Below are 8556 nucleotides of genomic sequence, written 5' to 3' on the forward strand. Positions count from 1 at the left end.
GGAATAGCTGTCCTTCTATAAAGACTTTGTCCACAATGATAAAGGCACGCCTACCATCCATCCTGTGCTGTCTTTGTACCGGATACAGTCTCTTACGACGTTCGTTTGTCTCCTTTGGAAATTGGTCATTGAGTCCGAATTTGGTCCCTTTAAGCTCCCTTCCTCTGCTTTTGATCAGCTCCTTTTGTTGGTAGTGTTCAAATTTTGCGATGATCGGTCTGGGACCCTTGGTCTTGTTGCTCCGAGCTCCAAGTCTGTGTAATCGGTGGAAAGCAACCTTGTTTACAGTCTCTATAGGAAGTTTCAATGCGGATTTCATGAATTCTCTGATCGCGCCCTCTGGATTATTGGAATTATCAGAATTATCCGGAATACCAAAAAAAGTTTGATTTTCACGAATGCTATGCCTTTGTACGTCTACTAGCGACTCCTTCATCACCCTGTTTTACCTGAGTAGACAATCCATGTCGGAATCATGTATTTTTACCATGGCTGTGAGTGTCTTGTTTTCTCTTTGGAGCTTGAGAATTTCACTCTGGCTGAACTCCAAACTCCCCCTCAGCCCTGCTACCTCCTCACGCAACTTTTCCAGTGTTGCATGCATTCCAGCCAGAGTACTTGCCTCTACCTCAATGGTAAGTAAATTGTCCGTGTCTGTAGATGAATCTGTTTTTCTTTTTCTTGTCTGGTTAAAGTTATTTTGTGAGGTTGTCGGATCTTTCCACGAAGGAGTATGTTGTTCCTCCATAGTGTAAAGCTGTTGGTACTCGTCGATTTCCCTCAGGATCTGCTTGGTATCCAGACTGGCGCTATACTGCAACCAGTTGTTTTACGAAAAAGATAACAATGAGTCTTTCCCACAACGACGACAGGTGTCTGTAGTACAGCCCGCTAGCACTCGCGAAATCTACGCAACAACAAAAAAAAGGAACACAAACTTGCAGTCCCAGCCGTAAAGGCTAACCGCGTTGTGGAATCCTTAGTAACAAAACTTTAGTTCAGATTAAAATCGACTTAATGAAAAAGTTTTAATGTAAACAACAAACCGAGTGTAGACAGTAGTGTCCTGTTGTGTGTTCTGATGACGTCTCTCTCTCGTAACGTAACGCCAAAAGAGCAATGTCTTTACTGCGGTGTTGATGCTGGACGATATTCAAGTCGGTTACTACGACGAAGTTTGTTCACAGGATACACAATGCCTCAGACAAAACAGAGATGGGGACAGTTCTGGACATTGCTTATGTGTTTGGAAAGGGGGATACCTAGTCAGTTGTACAACTGAATGCCTTCAACTGAAATGTGCCTTCCACATTTAACCCCTCTGAATCAGAGAGGTGAGTGGGGGCTGCCTTAATCGACGTCCACGTCTTCGGAGCCATGTATTTTGCTTCTCCCCCCAGGCTCCACTGGGTGATAACTATTCCGCTAAGCTTTGTTGTTTTTGTCAGAAAGAGGAGACATTGTCGCAGCTTGCCAAAGTTGATGCCCAAGTGACTGAGCAAATTAGCCTATCTGCAGATTCTGGAACCTGATATATTTGCTGTTGCCATTCAATTAAATGTCCTCCTACTGGTCCTCATACATGGCCTACCAAACCCATGTCATTTGCATTATCACACCTTCATTTTGATGTAACCACAGTTAGACCCTCTTTCTTTACGTACTTATTCCACAAGTTAATCATTTTGTATGCATGATTGTAAAGCACATACTGTGTGATATGTATTAATGTTTCTGTATGTTTCTTACAGGTGTGTTCATGGATGTTTCTGAGAGGAGTGTTTTATTGATCTACGTATTGGCAGCCCTGCCTCTCTGCCAGTTTCTGGTCCCTTTTAATCTTCCTTAGTGCTTCATCTCTTCATGGAAACATAAAGGCATTTTTTTACATTTCCATGTATTCTGAAGAGTGGTGTGAGTAGTGTCCATAGTCATACAGGAGAGGCCCGTCTAGGCCATTTGCTCTGATACAATTACAGTATAATTAACATTTAAATATGTATTTTTTTTTAAAGCTACAGATAATACTGACACTGTTAGAATTGGGCCATAGTCCCAGTCACCTTGCCATAGTTTAAATGCATTGGTTCACGCTTTCAGTTTTCCGCAAATGCTGCCATCTATCCACTGTTTTTGGTGTGCTCTCCATAAAGCCAGCTAGCCGTACAACCAGCCTTCCCTCTCGCTCCCAGACGTCCACATGGTCCTAAAGTCAATGCCACTAAACTGCCTTAGCCTTTTAATCGGGATTGGAATGATTTTTACTTAACTACTTTACACCACTGCTGTTTGGTTTACTCCTGCTCTCCATCTACTGTTAGCTCCCGAGTGGCGCAGCGGTCTAAGGCACTGCATCTCTGTGCTGGAGGTGTCACTACAGACACCCTGGTTCAAATCCAGGCTGTATCACAACTGGCTGTGATTGGGAGTCCCATAGTGTGGTGCATAATTGGCACGGTGTAGGCTGTCATTGTAAATAAGAATTTGATCTTAACTGACTTGCATAGTAAAATAAAAAATACACTGTTGTCATAGAATGAGCCTACATTCCTCTCAATATTACAGCATATATTCATATTTTGTTCTAAATTTGTTGTTTTATCAGCAGTAAGATGACCATGGTGACCCTTATGACAGTCAATCTTTACTCTGATGCCCTTTGGCTATACTTTTAGGCAGTGGTGTAAAAAGTACTCAATTGTCATACCCTCATAGATACCTTCATAGAAAATGAATAAAATAAAAGTGAAAGTCACCCAGTAAAATACTACTTCAGGAAAAGTATAAAAGTATTTGGTTTTAAATATACTTAAGCATCAAAAGTAAATGTAACGGCTAAAATATACTGTCACACCCTGATCTGTTTCACCTGTCTTTGTGATTATCTCCACCCACCTGCAGGTGTCACCCATCTTCCCCATTATTCCCAGGGTATTTATTCCTGTGTTCTCTGTTTGTCTGTTGCCAGTTTGTCTTGTCAAGCTTACCAGCGTGTTTACCGAGTACCTGTTTCTCCTAGTCCTCCCGGTTTTGACCTCTTGCCTGCCCTGACACTAAGCCTTACTGTCTGACCATTCAGCCTGCCCTGACCTCGAGCCTGCCTGCCGCCCTGTACCATTTGGACTGACCTGGTTTATGAACATTTGCCTGTCCTCAACCTGCCTCTTGCCTGCCCCTTTTGTTCAATAAATATCAGAGACTCGAACCATCTGCCTCCTGTGTCTCGCTCTGTGCCGTTATATACAGTTGAAGTCGGAAGTTTACATACAACTTAGCCAAATACATTTAAACTCAGTTTTGGGTGAATTTTGGCCCATTCCTCCTGACAGAGCTGGTGTAACTGAGTCAGGTTTGTGGGCCTGACTCAGTTACACAAGGACTTTGTTGTCCTTAAGTCATTTTGCCACAACTTTGGAAGTATGCTTGGGGTCATTGTTCATTTGGAAGACCCATTTGCGACCAAGCTTTAACTTCCTCACTGATGTCTTGAGATGTTGCTTCACTATATCCACATAATTTTCCTGCCTCATGAAGCCATCTATTTTGTGAAGTGCACCAGTCCCTCCTGCAGCAAAGCAACCCCACAACATGATGCTGCCACCCCCGTGCTTCACGGTTGGGATGGTGTTCTTCGGCTTGCAAGCGTCCCCCCTTTTCCTCCAAACATAACAATGGTCATTATGGTCAAACAGTTCTATTTTTGTTTCATCAGATTACAGGACATTTCTCCAAAAAGTACAATCTTTGTCCACATGTGCAGTTGCAAACTGTAGTCTGGCTTTTTTATGGCGGTTTTGGAGCAGTGGCTTCTTCCTTGCTGAGCAAGCCTTCCAGGTTATGTCGATATAGGACTTGTTTTACTGTGGATGTAGATACTTTTGTACCTGTTTCCTCCTGCATCTTCACAAGATCCTTTGCTGTTGTTCTGGGATTGATTTGCACTTTTCGCACCAAAGTACGTTCATCTCTAGGAGACAGAACGCGTCTCCTTCCTGGGCGGTATGACAGCTGCGTGGTCCCATGTGGTTATACTTGCGTACTATTGTTTGTACAGATGAACGTGGTACCTTCAGGCGTTTGGAAATTGCTCCCAAGGATGAACCAGACTTGTGGAGGTCTACAATTTTTGGCTGATTTCTTTTGATTTTCCCATGATGTCAAGCAAAGAGGCACTGAGTTTGAAGGTAGGCCTTGAAATACATCCACAGGTACACCTCCAATTGACTCAAATAGCCTATCAGAAGCTTCTAAAGCTATGACATATTTCTGGAATTTTCCAAGCTGTTTAAAGGCGCAGTCAACTTAGTGTTTGTAAACTTCTGACCCACTGAAATTGGGATACAGTGAATTATAAGTGAAATAATCTGTCTGAAAACAATTGTTGGAAAAATTACTTGTGTCATGCACAAAGTAGATGTCCTAACTGACTTGCCAAAACTATAGTTTGTTTACAAGAAATTTGTGGAGTGGTTGAAAAACGAGTTTTAATGACTCCAACCTAAGGGTATGCACCTCTCACAGAGGGACCGCCATAGTATTATAGAAAAAGAAAGCTTTGGCTAAGTAACTGCTGTTTGACTTGACATTAAACTAAACTAGAGTTTTAATCCTGGTGCTGAGCAAGTGTGTAGCAGCTAATTCTTGTATGACGTGTTTGTAGAATGTTAAGTCCCCTATTGAGTGAAGTGAATGAAGTTATAGCAACAAGGTGATAGTAGCTGGTTTTTGTTTTTGCTGTTCTCCAAATTGCATTTTAGAGTTTTAAAATTGTGTAGAAGTGCAGTAAATCAGCTTCAATTTTATAAAAATTCCTTAGAGGGAGGAGAAAATCTTTCCCTGTTACTTTGCCATAACCTAGGTTTAGCTGAAATGAGGCCCCTGACTGAAACCATCGCAGGCCTCTCCTAAAGCTTTTCTCTGGGAATGGACAACAATGACCTTTTCCAGTATGGGCTGCCTGGTGGTAATAACTTGTGTGGACTGGATGGAGTGACTTAGTAGCTACAGAAAGTGGGTGGGAACCATTTAGGACCAGGTCCAACTTTTTGGATCGTGAAGACCTCTACCATGCAGACTCTTTTACAAAATTTAGGAGGTGCACGGTGATGCAGTAAGGAGCTCGATTTGGCCTCTGCAAGCCTCCGGAGCCTCTGCAATTGTATTACACCTTCTGTACTGAGCATCCGGAACACATATTCCGGAGCAAGCATAAATTGGCTTTTACACTCATCCCACACACACACATTGACTGATTGATGTGCACTAAACTAAAGACTTAAAGTCACTGGTGTATGTTATGTGAATATTTAAGATGAATAAAGTTCATATTCAGTTTAGAGTTATTAACACAATTTATTTATATATTTTCCCTTTCTGTAATACACATGATTTCCAGTGTTCTGTTTGTAACACTTGGGTTGATGGTTGCTAGACTAGAGGCTGTATGTTATGGATTAAACTCATATCTGATAGTGATTGATGCCAGACTGGAGGTATAAGGACTGAGGACACACTGATTATTACTATATACTGTGAAACACTGTGATTCTGTAGCAGCTGTTATAGTCACTGCCCTTTGTTTTTACTTCCTACAAGCCTCTCTGGCTGGTGTTTACGGTACACTTTGTGCTGTCTGATTAGTATATAACGGGCCTATCTCCAAGAAGCCAGTTAGAGGTCGTCTACGGTTCTGGTTCAGGAAAAAGATGGAGGAAGTGGATGCTGAGTTCGAATCAAACAGCCCGTCAAGCAAAGTTGGTGAAGATGACTGTTCTGAATGGACAACAGTAGTAGTAAAACTGGAACAAAAAGGAAATGGTCTAAAATTGGAGTGGAGGATACGTGTATGAATGATAATGAATCGCTTCTTGCTGGATGCGTTTGTTGAGTAAGGATGCATATGTGGGGAAACCGTTTGAGCAGTGGCGACCCGTCATTCAGGGCAGGTGGGGCAGAGCTCCACTTGTTTAGCAAAAATAATGATATATATATATATATATATATATTATATATATATATATATATTATATATATATATATACACACACACTTTTTTGGGCTGTTTTGCGTGTTATTTTGCCATTAATACATGTAACATGTCAATTTGCAGACAATGTAAACATAATATTAATTGAGTTAATAAAGCTGCTATCACAACTCAGGATATGACCCAGATGCAGACACGGGAGGCGGATAGTACAGTTCTCATAATATTTATAATACAAAGGGACAGGCCAGAGCAGGTCGAGGGCAGGCAGAGGTCAGTAATCCAGGGCAGAGTCAAAGAGGTACAGAACGGCAGGCAGGGTCAGGGGAGGCAGAAAACACTGGTATAAATACACAGGGGATAATGGGGACAATTGGGAGACACCTGGTAGGGGGTGGAGGCAAGCACAATACAGGTGAAACTGATCAGGATGTGACAGCCGCATACAAACATGGCCTCTTTTTTGCTTTCTTGAGTAAGGCAGCTCCAAAATGCGGGTGTTTCAGCCTAGCAGGGTGCTTTCTGTGGTGGTGGTGGTGGTGGTGGTGGTGGTGGTGGTGGTGGTGGTGGTGGTGGTGGTGGTGGTGGTGGTGGTGGTGGTGGTGGTGGTGGGGCAGCCAGCGGAAAATAAGGAGCATAGGGGTTAGTAATGTTCTCTAGTTGCGCCGTGATTGGCTCAGTGTTCTGTCACTCATGGGGACTGTAACGGCAGTCTACTTCGTCCTCCTCCTCAGAAGAGGAGAGGCGAGAAGGATCAGAGGACCAATACGCAGCGTGGTAATTTTCCATAATGAATTTAATCAACACAAAACAATACACTATACAAAATAACAAAAGAACATACAGTCACAGTCCTAGCTGGTGCAGAACACAAACACAGAGACAGGAAATAGCCACCCACAATTCCCAACACAAAACAAGCCACCTATATATGATTCTCAATCAGGGACAACGATTGACAGCTGTCTCTGATTGAGAACCATATCAGGCTGAACATAGAAACAGACGAACTAGACACACAACAAAGAATTCCCACCCAGCTCACGTCCTGACCAACACTAAACAAGCAAAACACATAAGAACTCTGGTCAGGACGTTACAGGGACACTACGTCACCTCAAAATCTACAGGGAGAGCTCGAAAATTCAAGCCCCTTGGGTGCTGCCATAGATTTACATTAGAAGTGCCCATCCAAGAAAGCTCAAGGTCATTGGTTACAGATAAAATTACGTCAAATCACGTTATATCTACCGTAGCTTTGATTGGACTGATCATGTCAATATCATACTTTAAAAATCTTAGCTAGCAAGCTAGACAAGCAGTCATCATCATGAATCACGTTGACAATCTACTGGCAAATTATTTTCAATTCATATGAAGAGAAATGATAGATAAAACGAATCGGTGCTCATCGGCCATTGGACGTAAACATTACAAGTTCGAAAATCGCTAATTCAACAATGAGTGGTTTGGAAGGAATCAGTGACTAACTGCAAGTGTTTCAAAATAATCCCTAGCCTGCTAATCAGTGGAGTGGGTGTGTGGTCCAAGTCTGGGTTTAAGCTTCTCTTTTCCAAGTTTAAAAGGATAAACATTCAACACCATGGCCAGAGGTTGAATACATTGGCCATGCTGTTAATCCAGCATGTCTTCTGCCGCATTCAAAACAACTGGAAACTTGGAAATCTCAGACTTCAGTGAGTTCAAGACAACTGGGAACTCTGAAAAAAACAAGCTCCATCTGGGAAAATACTTTTTGAACGGTCATCTAATTCAGAATTCCAAGTTGGAAATTCAGGCCTCTTTCTAGAGTTCTGACCTGAAAATCACTGATGCCATGATTCAACCTTGTTTTTTTTCGGAGTTCCCTCTTGAAACCCCTATAAATCCAGAGAACGCCAGACTTTGATGACAACGTTTGATGACAAAATGTGCCCACAAGGACCACCTTCCTGTTCAAGTGAGCACAGCACAACAATGTGAGTCCAAAATATATTGTATGATGCTGCATAAATGCCAGGGAGATATGTATACTGTAGCTAAGAAAGTAATACTAAGTTTATGTTGTGTAGTAAGCTGTTAGTAGCCCATGTGCCTCACCCTAATAATTTGGTCCCTTTCCCCCTCATAACTTAGCCTACTGTTCTGACTTGATGGTGCACATACAGCCTATGGCCTGTTTTAGAAAAATGTAATCATTGAATATTGTAAGATCTTTCATTGTCTGCTTATATGCCCCCTGTGTTTATCCTACGGTTACGACTTGGTGTATAGGGAGAATACTGTAAGTACGGCCCATGTTCTGAATTCTGTCGCAGTACATTTCAAAAGTGTTGAACAAATAGTTTTATTGACTATGTCTGTCCTAGCCCACTCATTAATGTCTTAATCGAAATGATGGATTGCCTCTTATCTGCTCGTCATCCCCTTATGCCATAGTTTGTACATCTCAATTTTCAGTAGAAACCACATTTGTTTAAGAAAGTCAGCCTTATCAGCTATGTTTTTTTTAAAGTCCGTAAATGAGGCTGAATTAACTGATTCGCCCACCAAGATTGACATGCTAAAAT

The sequence above is a fragment of the Salvelinus fontinalis genome, chromosome 19 (genome assembly GCF_029448725.1).
Source record: "Salvelinus fontinalis isolate EN_2023a chromosome 19, ASM2944872v1, whole genome shotgun sequence".
NCBI classification, from domain to species: Eukaryota; Metazoa; Chordata; class Actinopteri; order Salmoniformes; family Salmonidae; genus Salvelinus; species Salvelinus fontinalis.